The following is a 22924-nucleotide window of genomic DNA, read 5'->3' as shown; positions in this document are numbered from 1 at the left end:
TGGGCCAAATGCTCCCTCTAAACAGCTCCAGCTGTGTGAAGACTCACACTGACACCTTGACCAGCACTCCCAACTTTGTAAAGTAGTTGCAGCTCATCAGTCCCCAGACAACTGCTGCACCACAAGCAAACACAGAGGTCCTCCACTGCCACCACACTGCCACTGCAGGTGCAGCCCCCAGTACCCCACATGTTGTAAAACACAACTCAGTAAGCAGGTTGTAAAACTGAACTTACGTCTGTGAATCAGCAGGCTACTGGAACTTTACTCTGTGCTACAAAAAAAGCAGCAAAATAAAGATTTCTAGCATCTTTTGTGTAATTCTGTGGGCAATTGGACATTAATGAAATTTCTGTTCTTCTTGCACCACTATTGAACACGAATTGTTTGTGTTTAAAGACCAGTAAGGCTGCATTACGTTCCTAGGCAACAGGAAAAGGACATCAGGTTATCTGAGCAGTTTACAGCAGTGATGATTCGGACGTTTCCAATATTTTGTGCAAACTTTCTCTCATTTCTTAACTTCCTCTCTCTCATAGTTTCTCCCTCTCTCACTCTGTCTATCCTGGGTGTTTTCTGATGTAAATGTTTTCAGTCAGTTGGCGGCTGAGTCTCAGCAGGTGGTCCACCAAATCCACCGTAACCCCCGGCAACCCCTGTCCAGCCAATCCAAACGCTGCCCTGCCCGCCACTCCGCTTAGTTAGACCTGACAGGACCCTCTGTGTGTGTGTGTGTATGCGTGTGTGTGAGTAGCAGAGAGAGAGCGAGAGAGAGAGAGAGAGTGTAAAGCATTTGAGAAGCAGTACTCAGAGGACAAGGCGTGTTCTTGGAGTGGTCATTAAAAGTTTATTAAAAACATTTCAACCGTTGGGAAAATGGGTTTGAGTATCAGTGAGCATGGAAGCCATTGTGTATAATGTGTGTGTCTGTGTGTATGTGTCTGTGTGTGTGTTAGCTTATGACTACTTCCTTACCTCAGAAACATAATCAGTTTCTCACCTCCGTATTTTTGGAAAAAAACTGACTCTCTTAATGTAAACATGTTTTCATTAATGGCCTATTACTGTTATTTTTTCTAGAGGATAGATTCAAACATTTCAGGCCCATTGTTGAAGAGCATTTTCAGAAATGTAGTAAGTCAGTCCCTGAGGTCATAGATGATGTGCTTTTAGGGAAAGCAGGTGCATAATAAAAGTCATTTTTGCTTTATTATAAGCACCTAAACAATTATATGATAATATAATGATAACCGTTATTATAACAATAAATAATGATCATGATAAATCTATAATTAGGATTATTTATATGTAGACATTTTGCACTCACCCTTTTTTCTTTTTCTTTACAACCCTTTGGGCCTCATCCTGAAAGTTTTTAAATTTTGACAGGTTTTGTTATATGTGGGGTCCTAAAAGTTTCCTCAAACATCCATTAAAAAAAAAAAAAACTAATCAGAAAATGTATTGAGATATCATGCTTTTGTTTACGATTGTTCATTTAAATAAACTTGTGCCTTTTTGTGCCAGTTTACTGCATGGAATCGACAACATACCTTACATATACCTCCCTAGAAATGTATCTATTCATTGTAGTGACACAGACCATAATAACTGTGATTGGTCTGTTAGGTAGCGACTCTCAGTGGCCGAAGAAGCACAGAAAATTATTTATTGTAAATTATTCTCTTTCCTCCATCAGTATGTAAAATATGAGCGCACACAAATAGCATGTTCAAATCTTTACAGAGCTCAGTGTGACATCCTCTCCATTTTTCGTCCACCCTTTTCTGTCTACATCCGTTCCTTCTTTTTTGTTTTTTTTCTTTGTGTGAGTGATATGGTAATGATAATGGCAATCACCTGAGGACATTTTTTAAAATGTTTGTGTGCATGTGAGTGTGACAGCAACAGAGGGAGAGATGCAGTGGATGGATGGTGTAAATGTCTGAGCTATCATCAGCTTTGATTGGCTTTGAGTGGGTCTGAGTGCTGGGTCCATCCCATCAGCTTCCCTGGGTCCTTAGGAGCAGGGTTTTGTGTGTGCGCATGTCGCCCATGTCTTTTGTGTACCTCCAGTGCTGCTTTGTGTGTTTCTCAGGATTTCTGTGTGCAGATATGTGTCTGTATCACCACATTAACTCCCTGTTTGCCCTACAAACTACAAAACCAAAGCAGGGCATCGGGGAGGCTAAGTGGCCTTAGAAACTGGAATTCAGACAAGAAAATGCAGGTTGAAACGATGTCTACAAGCAACTACCCAACTCAAGCCTCCTTGAGCAACACACTGAATCCCTGTCCCCCAAAAAGGAAAAAGATATTTTCCACTCAGGTGTCACTTAGATAGCATAAATCCAATTCACTGTAGAGCTAATACTGGATTTGTACAAGAAAAACACTAGACTATAAACAGTAGATGCACTATGTTTCTTCCTTTCAAAGATGTCAAAAATAACATGCTATAGCTGCTGAATACTGAGAGTATGCTTTTGAGTGCCCTCATCTCAAAACCTTTTTCCTAGAAGCACTGACAACAGTCCAATAGTTCATCGGTGAAAAAGGATGACCAAGACCTTGTTTCTGTGTACACAACAAACAAATGCAACCAATAAACAATCCAATGATGAGGGAAAAAAATGACTGCCCATTTCCTCCAGGCTTGAGAGGAAGTGTCGTCAACCCGATTACCCGACTCCTCCCGCCCTTCTCTGAGCTCCATGCATACCAAACACAGCACTGGAGGGAAGAGAAAGGCTCTTAGTTAATGTTTAACCAGGCTATGTAAAGACAGAGTCAGATAGTGGAGCTTATTAGCAAATAGTCTTATGTGAGTGGGACAACATTAAGTTTAATGGCTGACATGAAGGGAAATGCTCCAGCTCTGAGGAGGCAGTGAAACCAATATGTACAAAATCACATTTAAATATCATGTGAGTTAAGACCCCTGTTGAAGAAGGGGGGGGTTATGATGCCATAAATGTACTTTTGAAGTCTCAGTCTGTCTATTTAATAAGCAGTCACACACACATACACACATAAATATATATTCTGTATATACATGAACAAATAGACGGATCTTTAAGAATTGCCTAAAGAAGCTCAACTAATCTCTAAACTATGATCAAAATATAATTAATGATTAATTGAACTTCTAGTTGCTGATGTTGGTAAGACAAGGCGTCATTGGTTCATAAAACTTTATCAACAGGTGGAAGACGATGTCAAATGTGTTTTTGAAAAAGTACATTTGTCAAATAAATTTCCTGCAGGAGGCTAAATATAGCTGCAAATATGATGACCATGCTTCAGCGCCTCATCCCTTGTTAGGTGTGTGTACGTGTGCGTGTGTGTGTGCATACATGCAAACATGGAGGTCTGCATGTGTGTTAAAAAGAGAAAGCGCTTTTTTTGGCCAAGTTGGCATAACTTGTAGTGTGTGTGTGTGTATGTGTGTGTATGTGTGGTTTAGGTCCTGTGTGCATATGTCTGTTGGTGTTTTGTATAGAAAGTGCTGTGTGCAGTAGAACGGGGGATTTGGTGCCATCAGCACAGTGATGTCAGCACACAGAGACAAACAAAGCCAGAATCCAAACCCTCTCCCAACTACCCACAATCCCCTGGGGCACTGTAGGGGGCCCTGCATGGGGGCCCTCTGCTATTAGCACGCACACACATAAGCATCCATGTTAACGCAAGCGCTCTCTCTCACAGACCCACACAGAAATTAATACACATGCACTTGCGTGAACAGTTGGTAAACACACATACAACACATACATACAGTACATGCTACATATATAAAGTGCAGGTAGTGTACACTGACACCCAAATGTATAATAGTATCAGTACATTCATGTATTGTATTTCTACCCCTCTAGCCACCATGTGCATATGCATAAATCCCTCCTCATGTCCATTTACACTGGATTAAACCAGGATTATTTGGTTTATACACATGCTACAACTTGGAAAGTAAAATCAGAATGTAATGTAAAGTGCTTTTTAGGGAAGTCAAATAAGCTATTAACTACTTTTAGGAAACTAAAATAACTGTTAATTAGACTGAGGAAAGTAAACCCAACTGTAAAGTTCAGTTTGTAACCAAACATTTGAAAACTTAAACCAACTCTAAAGGGAAGTGCTTTTTAGGAAGGTTAAAAAAAAATAAAGAAAGAAAGAAAACAAACTACAAAGTGCTTTTTTAGACTTAATTTCTTAAACTTAATTTCAACTGTAAAATAAGAGCAAACAAAACAAAAGTGTGAAGGCAAAGTACCGTTAAGTAAAGTAAAACCAAACACTCAGAAAAGCAAAACTGAAACAAACTTTGGAATAAGTCACCAAGACATTCATTCAGTTCCTACAGTGTTAAAAACTATAACCTTTTGTTTGACGCTGCTCTGTGTGCAAGTGAGCAGTCAAATCAGAAACACACCTCTGTTTGCTTTGACCTGGCCCTCTGCCACGCTGCACCAGCCTCAGCCACTTGCCTTGCAAATGGGGAATGACATTACTGTTACTGTATTCAGGGTGGAGTTAATATGAATAGACTGTAACTGTACTGAGACCAGTGTTAGCATAGATATGATAATGTGTTTAGACATAACATAACATATAACTGTTATCTTGAGGGCCCGGGAAGGCAGGCCAGGCTGATGACCCCCTACTCAGAGATGTTGAAAACGACAACAAAATATTAGCAACTATACACACACACACACACACACACACACACACAAAATAAGTAATTATAATGTAATGTATAATGTAAAAATGTTGGTTGCTAACATAGAAAAATGCCATAATAGTTTTACGTAGTCAAGGCTTTAGCAGTCAGTGTCAACACTCTGTTTGGTGAGTTGGTTTAACAATAAACATGGATCCAATTTTAACATCAGGCATTTGTCAAAGCCAAAGTCTTGATTGCTATGAAATGAATATTGTGATAGAACAAATTATGAAGGATTGTCAGTGTAGTTGAATGATGGAGAAAGTTAAGTAACTAAGTGACTTTTTTTGAGTGTACACGATGTGTGATGTGTAAAGTTAATTAAAAAAAAATCTACATAACCTGGTAACTTTTCATATCAAGCCCAGAATTCTGTCCTTCTGTAAATGTTGAGAGGGTAGAGTTAGTTTCTCAGGAGAAAAACAAAACAGAAGAATTATAGTAGATGGTCTACAAAAGAAATGTGAAAATGGAAAATGGAGGTCTTAGCACTAATGTGTATTATCTAAACAGCTTAGATTAAATCAGTGTGTTGTCATAAATTAGAGCTAAATCACACCATGTCAGCTGGATGGTGTGACTTTCTCAAATAAGGCTATCTCCTTGTTCAACTGTTGCACAACAATTAGCAACTGTTGCTGTTTTTCTCTGCTCTTTAAATGCCCTTCTGTCCAAAACAGTAAGAGCCAGACTAGAGCTGGTAGTGTGTGTGTGTTCATGTTTGTTTGTGTTGCTTTTTTTGGGCAGTGAGATCGGGGTAACTGGGCATACTGTACCCAAACAGGTCCTCATTGTGCTGGAGAAGGAAGAGCTGGGTCGTACTGCACCCTATTCAGCCAAGTGTAGACTGAGAGTGGGGGGGGGGGGGGGGGGGGGGGCAGTATGTGTGTTTGTTTGTATGCATGCTTTTGTATGCATGCGTGTGTGTGTGTGTGTGTGTGTGTAGGCTATGTGTAGTATTCAGTGACTGCTGGGAGGTTTGGATGGGTACATCCACTATGCTTGTTTAGGGGGATGGATTTTATCTGAGTTCTACCCTCATCCCTCTTCCAAATTCTCTGTTTGTGCGTGTGTGTGTCAGAAGTGGGGGTGGGGGAGTGGGTCGGGGGGGCAACAATAGCTTCCTTTGACCCATATAATGAGGGAGTTCTTCATATTCAGATGGCTGCGAGTAGATTTGCTGCTGCACTAGTTTTTGCCAAACCTCACATCAGTTTAACACAACACCAGAGACTCAGCTTTAACTTTCAGCCACTAAACTTTATTGCAGTTTATTAAGGGACAAAAGTAGTTACTAGCCGGAACTGTGGCTACGTGTTGCCTGGGAACACAACTTTGCATGTAGCAGCATTGGGAACCGTTGTGGGTGTAAAAGGATTCACTGCGAACTATGGCCGTTTAGTCTCAGCAGCTTTTCACCAACCCTGTGTTTTATTAATTCTCTTCTTATGAATTCAACCACACCAGTGTGCTAAAAATACATAGAACAGATAATGTTGTGGTTATTTCTGTAGTGTGATCACCCATCAAGGAAGTCTGAGCTTCTATGGGTGGCAATCTTCCTTTTCTGTTTTGCAGTCACTGCACATGCTGCTTCCAACCAACTCTTCACCTAAATGCTGCAAACAAATCAGAATGAAGAAAAGCACTATTCCAGTTGGGAATCAGGACTTCCCTAGTGAAACCCTACAACACTCTGATGTTTAATAATCAGTAGCAGATCACTACAAAATCAGCTGCCTTGTACAAAAGATGTCAGTAATTATTAGGGTGAAGTTAATTTTATTTTATTTTTTTCCTCAGTGACATAACAGAAGAGTGAAGATGCAATCAAGAGACCAGGACATTGCATAAACCGGATGGCAAATGGGGACTGGTAGGTTTAGGGAACACACACGCACGCACGCACGCACGCACGCACACACACACACACACACACACACACACACACACACACACACACACACAGTGAGTCCCATAGAGAGACACAGCAATGCCCTGGAGGGTGCCAGTCATGCCCAGCTTCCGCTGCGCTCCAAATTGAGCGTGGCACAGAGTGTATGAAGTCAGCTGTCTGGAAGAGAGCCAAGCATTGTTCCTCCAAGCAGCTGGATGGTAATTACTAGAAAGAAAGAGAGAGAGCGAGAAAGAAAGAGAGAGAGAGAGAGGGGGTCTCTGCCACCTCACTACTGTTGCTTCTCTCATGGTGCATGTATCATATAGGAAACTAGGAAACTGATTTATATGGTTATAAAAAAGGAGCTGGGAGTCAGACAACAGTGGAACATCAAAAGGACATGAAACTATAGCTCCAGTTAAAAGTCATAGCATAGGATGTTGAGTTTTTCTTTTCTCAAGATAAAGCCACGCAAAGAACATAAACATGAAAACATATCATGGAATGTTGTGCAGGGAGAGTGGATAGAAGCCCATGGCAGGATTATTTATTAGCTCCACCTCAATAATATAAAGCAAGGATCAGTTTATTAGCTTTTTATGAGATTTCAGCTGAAGAGTGTTTTGCTCATCTGATGGAGTTTGCACAGTTGTCATAAAAACACACTGAACATGTGTAGCTCATATCTCATCACATGACCTAAGTATGTATGTTGTCTAAATTTAGTACCCAACTCTGCTGTAGTTGAAAGATCCGGAAAAAGCCTTTTTCTTTGTTAAAGTATTGTTTCCAGTTCCAGTTTAAATTACAAACACAACAAAGCTAATGCAGTGTGCAGAAGAAAAGAAATGTTTTCATTTTGCTTTTAATGCTAATTTAGAAGCATCTTTAATACAACCTAGGAAGTTATTTCAGCAGCTTCGCCAACTTTTGATTTAACCCTTGAGCCAGTGCAGAGAGCGGGTACAATGTTATCAGTTTAGGTTTTTCTTGTCAGACCTCCTGCAGTGGCATTTTGAATTTGCTGAAGTGGAGCTACAGTCTGTTTTTGTTCATCAGTGAGGTGGGGATTGCCATGACCTAAATGACAAGAGACCACCACAATTTCAAAAAAAGATAATATATATATATAAATTATGTGAAATAACATGAAATCTGTAGCTGACACTTGCATGTTTTCCCATCCAAAAACATGTGTCAGCTACAGATAGACTAAATTCTATTATATTTTAAAAGAATATATAGTATATTTTACTTACAGAGCATAATATTTACTGTGAACATAACTACACCAACTGAACTTTCAGTGGGTTTAATCCTGCCCTTCATCTCTGCATACATACCTTGGTGTGTTTTGAAATGCTGAGCATGTGTGTTGTGTACATTTATCTGATCTCGAAAAGAGTGATAGACATAAAATGGGACATATGATACTGAAAAGCGATAGAAGAGAAAGAGAGGTGGAGGTGGAGAGAGCATTGCAACTACCCAGGCCTGAGGAATGTGTCAACTTGCTGTCAGCTATGTGCTGTTTTGTCATGAGACCGCAGAGCACTGTAAAACGCATAAAGTTGCCTTTTTCACACCTTCGACTCCTCCCGCTCTCCTTCCTCCACCTCCCCCCTCTTCTACACACACACACACACACACACACACACACACAGTGGCAGCAGTAGCCAGGCCAGTGCTACTGCAGCTGTGACCAGAACAATAGCATTCCTCAGGTTTTAAACGCCTGGCACTTAGATTCCTAACAGCCAAATTCCTGACGGGGAGAAGCTGGGGGTTGCTATAGGACGCTGAGAGCTGTAAGACGCTGTGTAAGGAGACATACAGCTGTAAAGCGCTGTGTGATTTGGGTTTTTTACGAGGGGGATGGATTGGTTCATGGGGACGGGGCGAAGCTCTCTTGTTCCACCTCACGTCCTATTTCCTCAGATGTGACATTTTCAACACTCCAATTTTAGCAGTTTAGGTCGAGAGGCATCCTGCTGCTTTGTTGGGCATCATGTGTTGATGGAGGCACCTGTTAAGTCAACATGTGTGTCTTGTAATTCGCTTCTGGCACATGTGGTGCCGAAAACTACACAGATGTGTTGAAAGTGACATATTAGTTTTAAGAGTGTTAAATTAGGTGTTAACAAAGGAAACAAACAAAGATATGGTGTGTATGTACGACAGTCTGCTTTTACATATTATCTCTTCTAAAAACATGATGCAGAAAATATAAAAATCTTTCAACCAGGTTTGAAGATAAATGAAAATGGTCACACTGAAACCCTTAAGGATCTCTCCTTTTCCCAATTTTATTTGTTTGTTTCACACAGAAAAGATTTCAGATGTCTATATTCAAACAGGTCTGATAAAAACATCTGTCCCCCTATTTGTTGACAATTAATCCATTTCCATTTGGAATGCCTTTATTTTGAAATTTGGTCAATAGGCGATTTTAAATGTAAGTCAGAGAAAAAAAAGAAAAGCCCAGATACTATGCACCTCACATCATGTGTGTCTCCTCTGGTGGCTTCAGTTCACACAGCACTGAGCTGCTCAACTATCAGCCCATCTGAAATAACCCCAAAAATAACGATTCTCTCATTAACCACGCCTGTTTCACAATTTAAATATAAATGAATCTAATTTAGAAAACCTCGGCCACGATGAAGGAGACTCATTTAGAGCCAATCTAAAATTAATGAGGGCATCTGGAGAGAGAGAGAGTGGAGAGGGGCCCTGCGTGGCTTAACAGATACGGGAGTTAACAAGCTACTGTACTTTAAACACTGGAAAATCCCTATTAATTTTAAAGTTAACGCACTACTGTACTCTGAATGGTGGAAAAGAGCTTTAATGTTAGTTCAAACACATTGGAGCGACATCTTCAGACTGACTCTTGGCCTCTCTCTGTCAAACCCCCTTTATGTTGTCAAATGCCAACATTTATCAGACTCTGCCTGGTCATGCAGAATTATAATTTTCTGGACATTTTTTAAATACAATTGCGTACGAATATGTTCGTGCATGTGTGCAGGATTCAACCCTGAGACCTAAATACTGTCAGATTTACCGTAACAGTTAAAAATCAATGTCCTGTATAGAATGACTTACAGAGACAGCTACAGTAGAAGAAACAGAGTCTCCTCATGAAACATTTTACTTCAGGAAAACCTCCAAAGCATGTAGCCTTACAACTGCACTGCAGCCGGCGTGCGTATAAAAACGTCTCCTGGGTAATTGCTAGCACTGCAGCTCTATGTGGGGATTGGATTTTGGTTCTCTTTAAAAAAAAAAAAAAAAAAACACATTTTTACTGACATGCTGTCTGTAACGTTCACTTGAGTGGCTCCAGCAGATGCCAACCAGCTCCCACAGTGACTGTTTGGTTTTGCAGGTTTAATTCCCGATGGGTTTGGGTCCAGAGTGATTAGGCTGTGCCCTAAAGGCCAGTCGGCTTGTCAGGTGTCTCCACACATTAACGTTGTTCTGCTCACACCCTGAGCCGACAGCACAGCGAGGCAGAGGGGGAAAGAGAAATGCTGATCTGACATGGTGGGAGGCACAGGAGGATGAAGAGAAACTTCATGTTTAATTGTATTGATCGTAAACCAAATAAGCTTTGAAAATAGGTTTTGTTTTAATTTTTATTAAGACTGAGGGGACTGATCTGAAGGAGGGCGATGCTGAAAAGGTTTAATGACTTTTTTGACAGTGTTTTATCTTCTTTCTTTTTTCTCACTTACGCAAGAAAGCTGCATTTTGATCATATCTTGCCTCCATAATTTAAAGTCACTCATGTTGAAAAAGGCTTTAGTTTAGGCATCAGGATTCAAATGTTGTTGTTTTTTTTCTGGAGAGGGAAACTGGATTTTTTGTGTTGTACCGTTTTTTTAAGTTGTGACAGTTGCTGGTTTTAAAAATCTGTGATGGTGGTGGTGTTGAAAATAAAAATATGATATGAAATAAGAATAAGAAAACATTTTAACCTTATTCTCAGGAGCATGTGTATGATAAAATGGGTGGTAGTTATGATATGTACTTGTCTATGACTGTGGTACAAGACCCGTTTCCTTTCTAATGACTTTCTTGCGGTCTCCTGCTAGTAAAAGCCACATGCTCATGGATGCTATCTCAACATTTTCTTTAGCCTTTAACCCTAAAACCAGCCGAGAGATAACACAGCTGACTTTTCCCTGCTGGATTCAAATAAACTGCATTGTGTCTGCGCACAAACAACTTCCTGAATGCAGACATGCCGCTTGTTAAGGGGCCCCCCCCCCCCCCCCCCCCTAAAAAAAAAAAAAAAAAACCTAAAACTCTTCCTGCTTTTGACCTCCAACCCCATTCTACCCCACCCACACCCACCACAGCATGGTGCAGCTATAGGGGGGAGGTAGCGGTAAGGAGAGGGCATTAGGCATTATTGTGTATGTGTATGTAGGCAGAGGAGGTGATGTTAGGTTTTTAGAGTAGGGGGGAACCAGTGTCCTGTTCTGAAGGAGTGAAGGAATAAAGTGAAGGAGGTGGAGGGAGGAGGGGAGATGAGGAGACCTGCTGAGAGGGCAGCCTATATACACTCCTCCTCCTTCCTGCTATACTTCTCCCTCCATCCCTCGCCTCTTTTCACCCTCCTCCTCCTCCACCCCTTCTGTCTCCAGCCGTGGGGGTAAAGTACATTACATGCTTGCTAATCAAACCTCCATTACAAGTTTGGAGGGAATGAAGCAAGAGTCTTCTTCTTCTCTCCTCTTTCTACTCACTTCAGTGTGTCTCCTCTGCCTTCCTCCTGCTCCTCCATCTTCTCCAAAAGTCTTAAACTGTTAAACTTTTGAACAGTTTGTAAAATATGCTGGAAGTGTTTCAGTGACATGGTAACATTCAATGACAAAGATATGCAAGATATTTTGGCTTGAGGGCTCAAAGTAGGAAGAGTTTATCCTCTGGGGAGCGTGAATGCTATCAGTAAATAATAGCTAGAACTAAGGTGAAACGTTGGTGTCACGGTGGCACTGGAGGAAAGGTTAGGTGGTCAACAAAATCATTAAGGCACATCTTCTGGGGATCGTGAATAACTCTTCCTCTGTCTTGCTTGTAATTTCCAACTCGAGAACAAGAATATATCAACTAAGTTTAGGCACAGATTCATTACAGTTGAACATGAATAGTGAGTGATTTCCTTTGATTCTACTCTTGTCTGGTTTCAGACTGGATCTTTGGTTACAAGCCACTGTAAGCTAAACTAACAGAGGCTCACATGGAATAGTGCACACTGATTTGAATAAGCTGCAAAAGCCCCTTCAGAGCTCTGTGGTCTGCAAACCATACAGGGGATCAGAGGATGAGGTCTGCACAATACCACAGTGACACATACTGGATCTACTGTACACAATATCTGGACTTACATATTGAAACCGATACACATAGGAATACAAAAGACAGAGCAGAGGCAGTCTTGCAGGGGTAATTAGCCATGCACTCAACCAAAGCTCAATTACCATTTCTAAGAGCACAAGCACTCCAGAGATAAATAGACAGCTTTTGAAATATAATGTCTTGTTTTTTGTTGTGTTCTGTAAACACAGAGACGCTGTCATATTCCCATATGACAGCATCTCTATGTTTACAGCAAGTCCACCATATTATGATTTATTCTTATGCATAAACTACATGTTTGTAGGGATATTGACCTTATTCTGCAAGACATCTAAAAAGCACTTGTTTATGTGAAAGACAGTGTACATTCCAGGTCTGATTGAAGTGTGGATGTCCTGCTAATATTTTCTTTTCACTGTTTTCTTTTGTTGATGGAAAATGCCATTTCCACAGCGCTCTCTGTCAGAGGTAGGCAGTGACAGACAATTGAATTATTTACCAGCCGAAAAAGGAAAGAGAAGAGGTTGAACTGTTTGATACTTATAATAATGATTTAGCACTCCTTTCTTTTCTTTTCTGTTGGTAATTGGATTTAGTGAACACCTGTATGAGTGTAGATTGTTCAGGGGATTATGGTCAGGGAAGCCTTGAGTCACCACTAATTATCGTCTATTTCTCTCCCTCTCTCTCTTGTTCACACACACACACACACACACACACACACACACACACACACACACACACACACACACACACACACACACACACACACACACACAGAGAGAGAGAGAGAGAGAGAGAGAGAGAGAGAGAGTTCCCATATTTTCCCCTGCACCAAACTCAAGAGATTTAATTGATATTTTAAGGTCGTAGTGGCTTTGTCAGCTTTAGCCAGTGGAAATCCTGCAGAGGTTTACAGGGCAGGTAGTTATAATTTTATCACTTTCTCTTTGCTCCATGTTTCCAGTGCAGATATTCACATTAAAGCTATTTGTGTTTTCAAACATTTGGCTTACGATGGTTTTTGCTTCGAGGAGCTTAAATTTGGCCCCCGGTTGTTTCAGCAGTTTTTGGTAATTACACTGTTTTGTCTCCTCGGTAAAGCTTATGTAAGGGTGCTGTATTTGGAAAACTAGACCGATCAAGGCAAATTAGACCAGTGAAGTTTAAAAAAAATGATGATGATGGTGTTTGAGACACGTTTTTCTCAATTGTAAATGAGGTGGTATGCAAGTTATAGTGAAGTCTGTGTGTTTGATCAGTGAATGTTAAGTCATAAAAACTCCACCCTGATAGTTTGTGAACCACTGACCCCAGAGCAGCCTTGAACTGCGGTAGAGGAACTAAATTTAGTTCCTAGTTCTTCTGGTTGAGATACAGTCAATATTCCTGAGTTCCTCAAAAGGTTATTGGTCTCTTGGGAAACTCCCTGTGGTGAAAATGCCCTAATGGTCTACATTTGCTTTGGGGCCTTAAAGAAAGCCTATGATCATGCCCCTTGGAGTGTCTTCTCAAAGATATGGGAATAGGGGGCAGGGCTGCTGCTCTTAGCCATTCAGACCTTTCATAGGCAGTAAGTAAAATATGTTCTCGGTGGGTATTGAGCTTTACCAAGGCTAAAGGTTGATTCTGTTGCAGCTCTGCTTTCTTGCACATGATGTTTATCTGGTGGCTTCATCGTGTGTGGTGCAGTTGGGATGAGAGTCAGCACCTTCAAGTCTGAGCCCACAGTTCTCTGCTGGAAAAATGATGGCCATCCCGCTTCAGGTTTAGAAGCAAGTTGCTCGCAAGCAAAGGAGTTCAATGATCTCTGGGTCTTGCTTGTGACTGAGGGACAGATGGAGCTTGAGATGGACAGATGGATTAATGGGATATGTGGAGTCACACAGAGGTTGTACAGATCTGTTATGGTAAAGAAGAAGCTGAGCGTGAACATAAACATTGACTTACCACTTGATCTACGATCTTACTTAAGGATGGTTGCTCATGGCTTCTGCTGCGCCACTTGGACAGACTGACCCCTTGCATTTTACTAATTAATCTACTGATTTCAACTGAATTTGCCATAATTTGCCAGAAAGTGATACTCTCTCTCTCTCAAGCATCACTCTCTCTCTCTCTCTCTCTCTCTCTCTCTCTCTCTTTTCTGTCTACTTTGAAGTGGAAACAGTAATAAAAATAAGTAACAGCTCACTGTTTGCTGAGACATGAATATGGGCCTCTAAGTTGACCATACTTGATGACCTGAAGCCAAATTGTTGAACAGGAGACAGAGACCCAAGACAGGTAAACTGTGATAATTCAGGTAAGGGAAGAAATGAGCTGTAAAGGAAGAGAGGAAGGAGTGAGAGGGAGAAAAAGAGAGATGTTCTAGGTCCCACACTGAAATTTGAGACAGCAGTTTAGCCGTTGACTGGAGGGAGAGAGAGAGAGAGTGTGTGTGAGTGTATGTGTGTGTGTGTGTGTGTGTGTGTGTGTGTGTGTGTGTGTGTGTGTGTGTCTTGGTGCCTAGTGGGGTTTTAGCCACTGGAGCTCTTTGACTTGAGGACAAGCGTTGTCTGTTCATCGCTCATCTAAACACACACACACACACACACACACACACACACACACACACACACACACACACACACACACACACACACATATACACACAGACAGGTGATACATCATGGATGTGAGAAGGAGGAGGGGAGACTGGAGGGAGTAAGAGAGAAAAGAAGGGATGGACAGATGAGAGGGAGGTGAAGTGGAGGAGGAGTGGGAGGGAACAGGAGGGTGAGGGGGCACCCAGCGGGTGACAGAGGGGAGCAATAAAGAGCAACAGACAGTTCAGTTACTCCAGTTTATTCATGTATGTAAGTAACAGTGTAATTGATTAGATTATTAAAGAGCTAATCTGTCAGTTTTTCTTCACTCTCCATTATTAAATTCTCATTACTGTTGAGTTTCTTTATCAGTCACCTGCCAAACAAACAGTGTGTCTGTCATGTACAGTGAAGATGTTTCCATCAAATCTCAAATTTTCAAATCAACTTTATTGATACCAAGAGAGAATATGTCTTGCAGACAGGTGAAACACAGATGCACAGCAAAGGTGTTTGAACATAAAAACATAATAAAATACGTAAATATACAGTAAAAATATGTAGAAATTCCTCTTAAATCTGTCACATTGGCTCACTTAAAATCAGCGACAGCCTAACAACATTACCATCCACTATCGACCAATTATTTTTGGAAGACTACTCATCATTATTTGACTCATCCTAAGCATGTAAAAGCTTAATGGCATGAGAGACAAAGTAGTTTTTAACTAGTTAGATGTGGCCTTTGCTACTCTGAGTTTCTATCTTGATGGGAGAAACTCAAACTCTCCATACCAAGGATGAATGCGCTAAAATTCATCCTAAAATTATTATTCACCTACTTAAATTACTAATCCTTTCCCTCAGTATATGAATTTAGTTCCCTACTTGCTTGACTTCTGTAACTGGCTGCACTGTTTAGCAGAGAGATTAAAAGATTTTTTTTAATGTGTATTTTCACTTTACTGTTTATTGAAGTTTTTTCTTATGTGTAGGCTAAAATTATTTTGCTGTGTACTTTTACTTGCTGTATACAGTATATACAGTGCATAGAAACCTGAATTGAAAGATAATTCAGATATGCAGTACTTGATTTTTTGCACTCAGTGAAATTTTTGTGTTATGCCCAGTTTACTTCAGAACCTCAGTTGGTAGATGATAACAACTGCTCCTGAATCACAGTGAAGGAAGAAGTGAAAACGACCTACCAAGGTGAAAAAAATCTGAAACCACAGAAGTAACTTTTACTTTTGAGAATTTCAATACCAAGAAATCCTGTAAAGTCATTACCTTTGTGTTGTGTTTTGGGCTGGAGGAGTCCAAACTTTCTTTAGACAGAATTCTCTTTAAGTAACTTTTAGATTTACATCCATCCATCCATTTTCTATACCGCTTTATCCGTCAGGGTCGCGGGGGAGCTGGAGCCTACCCCAGCGGACCACGGGCGCGACTCAGGGTACACCCTGGACTGGTCGCCAGTCAATCCAGGGCCGACACACAAAGACAGACAACCACACACTCACACCTAGGGGCAATGTAGGGCAATGTTGTGAATTTCCCATAGGAAATGAATAAACATGCAAACTCCACACAGAAGAGCCCAGACCGGGGTTCAAATGTAGAACCCTCTTGCTGTGAGGCGACAGTGCTAACCACTGCACCACAGCGCCGCCCCTTTAGAATTACACTTACAATCAATTCACATAAGAAAAACACAGAAGTGCAAGCCAGCAACAATGCCAGCACCAAACTAATAAAAAAAAAATTTTGACTATAAAAGGAAGGATGTCCTGTTGCAGCATGACTCTTTGATTTAGATTAAAATGGGTCTTATTTAAAAATCATGGCCAGTGTAGCTCTAAGTCTTGGGATGGTGAGATGAGAGGGAGTGATGGACAGCTAGAGGGAGGGAAAGAGAGAAGGGGGATGGAGGGATGGAGGGAGGTGTATAGTGCAGCAGAAACTTCCCATGCTGGCCTCCCAGTGTGGCTACGTAATGAGGGCAAGGGACACAGACACACACACACTCACGCACACACAGACACACACTCGGGGCTGAGCATGGCCCCACGGCTGATTAGCGGCACACAAAGGCCCCAAACAGAAGTAGCAGAGGACACACAATGGGAGCAGGGCCTCAAGGCGTGGTTTACTTCTGCCCTGAGGGAGGGGGCGAGAGAGGTAGAGAGACAGTGAGAGACAGGGAGCGAGAGAGAGGGTCCCACTGAGCTGGACGGGCAACCGAGGGGGAGGCTGGGAGGGGGCGTGGGAGGGGAGAGGAGGGGGTTTGCTGGGGTTAGAAAAGTGACAGAAGCAGAGAAGAGTTTTGTTTTTGTCCTGATAAAGACATGCTGGGTTTCTTCTGAGTTCTATTTGCAGTGACTGCAGCGTCAGGAAACCAGATGAATGGCTCAGCATCACGGCTGCTTGTTCTCTATCTCTATCCCATACAGTGTCCAATCCACCTGTTCTCAGTTCTCAGGCACATTTTGAACTTAGAAACACTAGACACTAAACAAAAAATGTCCTCAGCCAAATTTGGTGAACCAACTCAGAGAAGATGCAGTTAAGGCAGATGGATGCAGGTAATTTGGAGAAAAGATACTGAGGTAGCTGCTTTGACTTCTTCTTTTGTCTGACAGCACAGGGAAGGATTCAACATGTTGCTCCCAGCTATTATTACCATGCCTGCACTTCACCACAAAACCCCCCAAATAAAAAAAAAAAGGAAAAAACAGGGCAGCAGACACAAGCACCACACGGTGTGAAGGTGCAAATTAAATCCATGAAAATAACATGAAATGCCAGAGGCAGCAATGAAACACCAACATTTACCAGTTACCTGTGCTCCTTTAATTATGTAATCTTGTTTTGCATACTCATTCTCTTAAAATCTGCACAATATTTAGATAGAAACATACCTTATGATTCATGCTGTATCAGTTTATTCATTTAAGTTCTGGCCCAATGTACTTTATGAGGTTATATATACATAGTGACTCATCACATCGCCAGTGTTCAGTGACAATAGTAGTAATTTTTATTCCACAATCTTTCCTCTGTGGTATACAGACACAATAGAATATCACCGAATTGCAGAGAGAAGAATTTAATAGAATAGTTTGGCAAGACATTGACATGTAATACTTCATGTGTTCTGCACTCACAGCAAACTTGTGTGATTTTGCTGTGCACTTTTCCCTGTCCTCAGCGCCTTCACAGTTTCCTCCTCCTGTTTTGAGATGTTTTTAATATATAGAAGTACCAGCACTGTGGCCATATCTGATGTATTGATTTGCTGCATTTTTGAAAACATGAGAGCACGATGACACATGTTGATAACATGAAATGATGACATGTCCTTGCTTTGCACATACTGTTCTTTATTTCTAGGCTGTACAACATTAAGCTACAGTTCACAAGGCATTCATGTCATTGATTGACATGTCTTAAAATCACACAGCGTGTCAGAGTGTGACCGAGATTTTATTAAACCCATCTCACACTTTGTGACAGATTCAAGTTTTAAATGTCTTCTGAGCACAAGTGACGGGTCTGTTCATAAATGCCTGATTCCTTCTATTTTCAAGTAGCATGATAGCTACCCTGGGACAGATTAAAGTGAGATATGAATTTCACACAAATTCTTCTTCAGGTTTAGAAGAGTTGGTTTAAGCATTTCAAATGTTGACAATGAAATAATTTAGCATCAAAGAATAAACGAGAGCTTTAACATTATCCCAGTGGCTCTTTGCATAGATTACTATCTACATATTTCTCAGAATTAATATTATATGGCAAAGACTAATGAACATGGCCTTCTTTTCACAGAGGACCAGCGGCTGCTGTAATCTCCACTGTTCAATTAGCTGCACTGACCGGGACGCCACCTACACTTCATTAACAGGGTGGGGAAGGTATGGATTTTCTCTCTCTCTCTCTTTCTCTCTGTTTCTTTCCTTTTCTCTGTTTCTCTCAATCGTCTCTTTCCGCTTTCAGGGAGAAACATCTTAGCAGCAACAAAATGAAACTTTCCCTGTATTAGTTAAAACAGTTTTCTTCTTATTCTTCTTACTTGTTCTTATTTTACCTTTAAAATTGAAGCTTTTGGAATATTCACCAAGAGGCAACAGAGGAAACGAGCAAGAGGAAGAAAAAATCGAGGGGTGGGGGGAGTATAAATCCACAAAGACAATTTAGCTTTTCCTGCCTCTTTTCTTGTTTTTCCAATTACTTAATGCTATTTAAGTACACCAGGGCTGACACACACACACACGTTAATGGTCCTCAGCCATGGAGAAGCTCCTGAAATAAGTCACGCAGTAATTGTATTTGATAAATCATAAAGGGAGCCCATCAGAGGAAAGCTAGCTGTAATAAAATGATAAAATAGACAATTATGAAAAAAATCCCTGGCCTTTAATTTCCTAAACGCACTCTGGAGAGAGGCCGTTTAAGCCGGAGCGATTTGACGAGATGCTCAACACGTTATTTCTCTCCTCTTTGACACTTTGAATTACACCACAGGCCACTGAAATGGTTGTAACATTAGCAGAACGCCACGCATCTCCGCTCTCTGCTTGTTCATATCTCTTCAGTCTTGTTTCATATGTGTGTCCAACAGTGAACTTTCAATGTATTAATAATACAGTGTTTTTGGTAGATTGGCCAGTTGATTAGATATGCAGTATAGGATGTAGACAAAATATTATGTGAAATATTGATGTTTCAGGTTCAAATCCTGTTTTTGCAAGGACTGCAACAAAGGTGGGTCATATTACATTGTGCGCCACTTAGCAGAACTTGTTAACCCCTTTTCTCCACACTGTGGATGTGCTTCAAAAGCCTGTTGATGTAGCCTGTAGCTGCTGACCACAGTTTCTCTTTGTCAGTGAAAATACAGAAGGCAGAAGAGCCCTTTCATCCAGGATAATTTTAAACATGTTTAACTTTTAATAGTGGAACTGGGACTGTAGACATTATGGGTTTCAAAATAAAGAAAAACCAGACTGAAACTGGCGAGCAGCACCCTGATCCAGGACTGTCACTTTAGGTACATCGATGGTCCTGATTTTAGGGCTCTGTACTGTGTTTTCAGTGAGTAAAAATTATTCTGTAATCCACTTTGAGCTCAAGTTCACACCACTCTGATTAAGTTCACGCTCCTTCTCTTTGCAGAGTTAACATTTTACATTTTTCTGTTCACTGTCACATCTAAATTTTGCGTTTTTTATACAAACTGTTCTGATGAATGTTTATGTCTGTTTTACAGTTGTGTGTGAGATTTTTTTCTCCTTGCAAGATTTTGAAGACTGCAGCCTGTTTCCCACTGAGTGGTCATCTGCCTTCTGTCTGTATACAACTCATTTGCAACAGCTAATACGTTTTGAAAGAAATGCAGTTATTACCAGATAATGTTTTCTGTTAACATAATGAGGATATGTTTTTTATGTTTTTTATCTTGATACCGAAGGTATCAGTAAAATATTGATTTACAACATATTTGTTTTCTGCCAAAATATCTGATCTTGCAGTCCAGTATCCACTTTTAGTAACTACAGATTTATTTAACTGTTTTATGGTGATGCTTAGACTCTGGTTTCATACAGAAAAGTTAACAGTGACTTGAGACACAAGACCAAAACCAGCATCTTTCCCTAAACTCAACCAAAGTGCTTATGGTGACTAAGCCACAGACTCTGGGACTCTGGATGTGAACCCGGCTCTCTGGTGTAACGGTTGTGTCCTTTTTCTACGCCCTCCATTCTCCTCAACCACCACCTGCTCGCCTTTGCTGCCGTTAATAAATGCAAATAAATTTGTTTAAAGAAAAAAGTTGCCTCTGAACATGATCCAGCCAGCGATTATGCTGCCACCACAACGCAATTGCTCATAAAGTTCATCTCCACGTAAAAGATTGCTGGTTTTTCATTGGGACTGTACAATGGGGAGATTAATAATTAATAATTTTATGTAACAATTACAATAAATTATCACAGTAACACTCACTGTATTATTCAGCCTGATGTATCACTCATTGTAACATACAGGTAATTGCCAAATGATCATTCAGAAGTGGGTATTAAAACCTGCACTTGGAGTCAGACATATTCATGTGTAGGCCACTGTTGCCATGATAAAATCACCACTGCTGAAGATATAAACCAAACCCTCTATTGTCACAAAATCACATTGGTTCTTTGAGGCATGGATGTAATTTTTTTTTCACCGTTGTACGAAAATCACCCCGACTCCTCTGCTTTGAGACAGGCATGACGGCGACAGAGATCTTCACCATGGAGTTAAAAAAAATCTGATCTTTTGGTCCCTTGTGTAAATGCAGCCACTCTCTCTCTCTCTCTCTCTCTCTCTCTCTCTCTCTCTCTCTCTCTCTCTCTCTGCATGTGTGTGTGTATACTGTGGTTGCTGCTGTGTAAAATAACATGGAAAAGGTGATTTTCCACTATAGTGAGGTTTCCACAGTGTGTTTCCCCCAGGCAGGAGCAGAGACATGATTGAATTTTCATGTGTGCGTGTGTGTGTGTGTGCGATGACACTGGTTTGACTAAGACGCCTCATCCCTCTGCTGCACGTCCACCGGTCTGTATTGTTCTCTTTCACTGGCTCAGTTAAGTTCTCATTAGTTTCCTGTAAGCAAAAGATGAACACAAGCTAATAAAGACGGCTTCATATTTTTACAAAAGCAAGTTTGTTTTACAGAAGCATTTAAAGTAACACCTCTTTTTTTTCCCTTGTTATTCCTCAAAAGCAGGACATCCGGGCAGTGTGTGGTTTTCATATCACAGCAGTCTGATTATACTAAGAGAGTGAGAGAGAAGAAGAAAGAGTCATTACATGTACACACACCTGAGTCTTGTCTGTCGCTCTTGTCTCTCTTTCCACATACAATAACCCTGCTTTTCTCTCTCCCTGTAGGTGATGCTGATGGTGTACCATCCAACCAGTAGGAGTTCAGGAGATGCAGAAGATGCTGACACACACGCTTGCACACGCACACAGCAAATGTAAATGAAAGCTTGCTGTCAGTAGTGTGAGCCATTTCCAGGTGAAGCAAACTGAATTAAACTGAATCAAGCTGAACTGATCTGAGCTGGAATGACCTGAACTGAACTGAAAAGAAGGATTCAGATGGACGGGACACGCAGCTCTCTGAGGTTTGGGGAATTTTTTTTTGAAGTCAGAGAAATACCTTTCAAATAATACAGATGAAAACCTGCTGTCATTTACACCTGGTGTTTTTGTGGGTTCCCTTGCTAGACTTCCTATGCTTTGTTCTCTGTATATGGTGTTTTCTCACATTTATAGTTGGTGCTATAATATGAATTAAACCTAAATTTTCAACCACAGACTTTGACACTGTACAATGTCAGCTTTCCCTTGTGTGTGTATCATCTTTGTTTTTTTTTTTTGTTTGTTTTTTTTACAGAGCTTATTTTCTTAATTGATGAGCACTAAACAAACTTGTTTTCAAAATCTGTTGTGCACGGTTTGTTTTTCTTTCTTCTTTGCTTTTTTTCTGTGTAACTGTCTCCATATATCTCAATGGGGGATTATCACTGAATAAAAATGTTATCAGGACTCTTTGCTATATGTTAGCATGAGAAACTAGCACTGAAGTAAAACACATGCATCTTCAGCTTTGGTATTTTTCTTTCACCTGTCCAGACCCATTAGATAATCTGAAAAAATGCATTTCTAGACAACGTTTGGTTATCACTGGTCATGACAAGCTGACATTTTGAGATATTGTGATATTAATATTTGAGCACATTTGGAATATTGTGCCCAAATGTGCTTAAATATCATCCTGAAAAAGTGAAGCATCCAACAACAACCTGAAAAACTGAAGCGTATGTCTGAGGTGTTATGTCCATTTTCAAAGCTGAAAAAAAAATCACCTTGTTATTCTATATACATGTAATAAAGATTAAATTTATTCAGACAGAGCTTTGTAGGATCTATAAAATAATGTCTTTATGTCTGTATATCTGAAATTTAAAAAAAATGCATAAAACTTTGTGTGTAGGTTCGTCTTCACAGATGCGTTTCAGACACCAATACACTAAAGCAAGTGTGTAATCCAGGCACACACACACACACACTCACACCCACATACACTGAGAGAACTATAGCCCCTGGCTTTCTGCAGCAGTGGGTGTAAATGATCGCATAGCTGTGGTCATAACTCACAGCCATACAGGCTACTGATGGAAGCTGACACCAAATGTCTGTGTGCGTGTGTGTGTCTGTGTGTGTCTGTGTCATTTTAGACTCTTCATGTCACTTCCCTTCCCTTCTGTCTCTTCTCGACGTTCTCCTCCA

General features: G+C 40.7%; 1 long non-coding RNA gene across 2 annotated transcripts in view; it reads left to right on the top strand.

The window, feature by feature from the left end:
• The window catches only part of LOC121183685, a 47204-nt gene extending 24773 nt beyond the window's left edge, over window positions 1-22431 (top strand). For both annotated transcript variants that reach the window (XR_005894221.1, XR_005894220.1), the window contains 2 exons: window positions 6530-6602; window positions 18413-22431. This is a non-coding gene — a long non-coding RNA (uncharacterized LOC121183685). The remainder of the gene's footprint in view (window positions 1-6529; window positions 6603-18412) is intronic.
• Window positions 22432-22924: the final 493 nt, after the last annotated feature.

Source organism: Toxotes jaculatrix, chromosome 6 (genome assembly GCF_017976425.1).
Source record: "Toxotes jaculatrix isolate fToxJac2 chromosome 6, fToxJac2.pri, whole genome shotgun sequence".
NCBI classification, from domain to species: Eukaryota; Metazoa; Chordata; class Actinopteri; family Toxotidae; genus Toxotes; species Toxotes jaculatrix.
The sequence above is the reverse complement of the archived record's forward strand: the minus strand, read 5'-3'. Positions and strand labels throughout refer to the sequence as shown.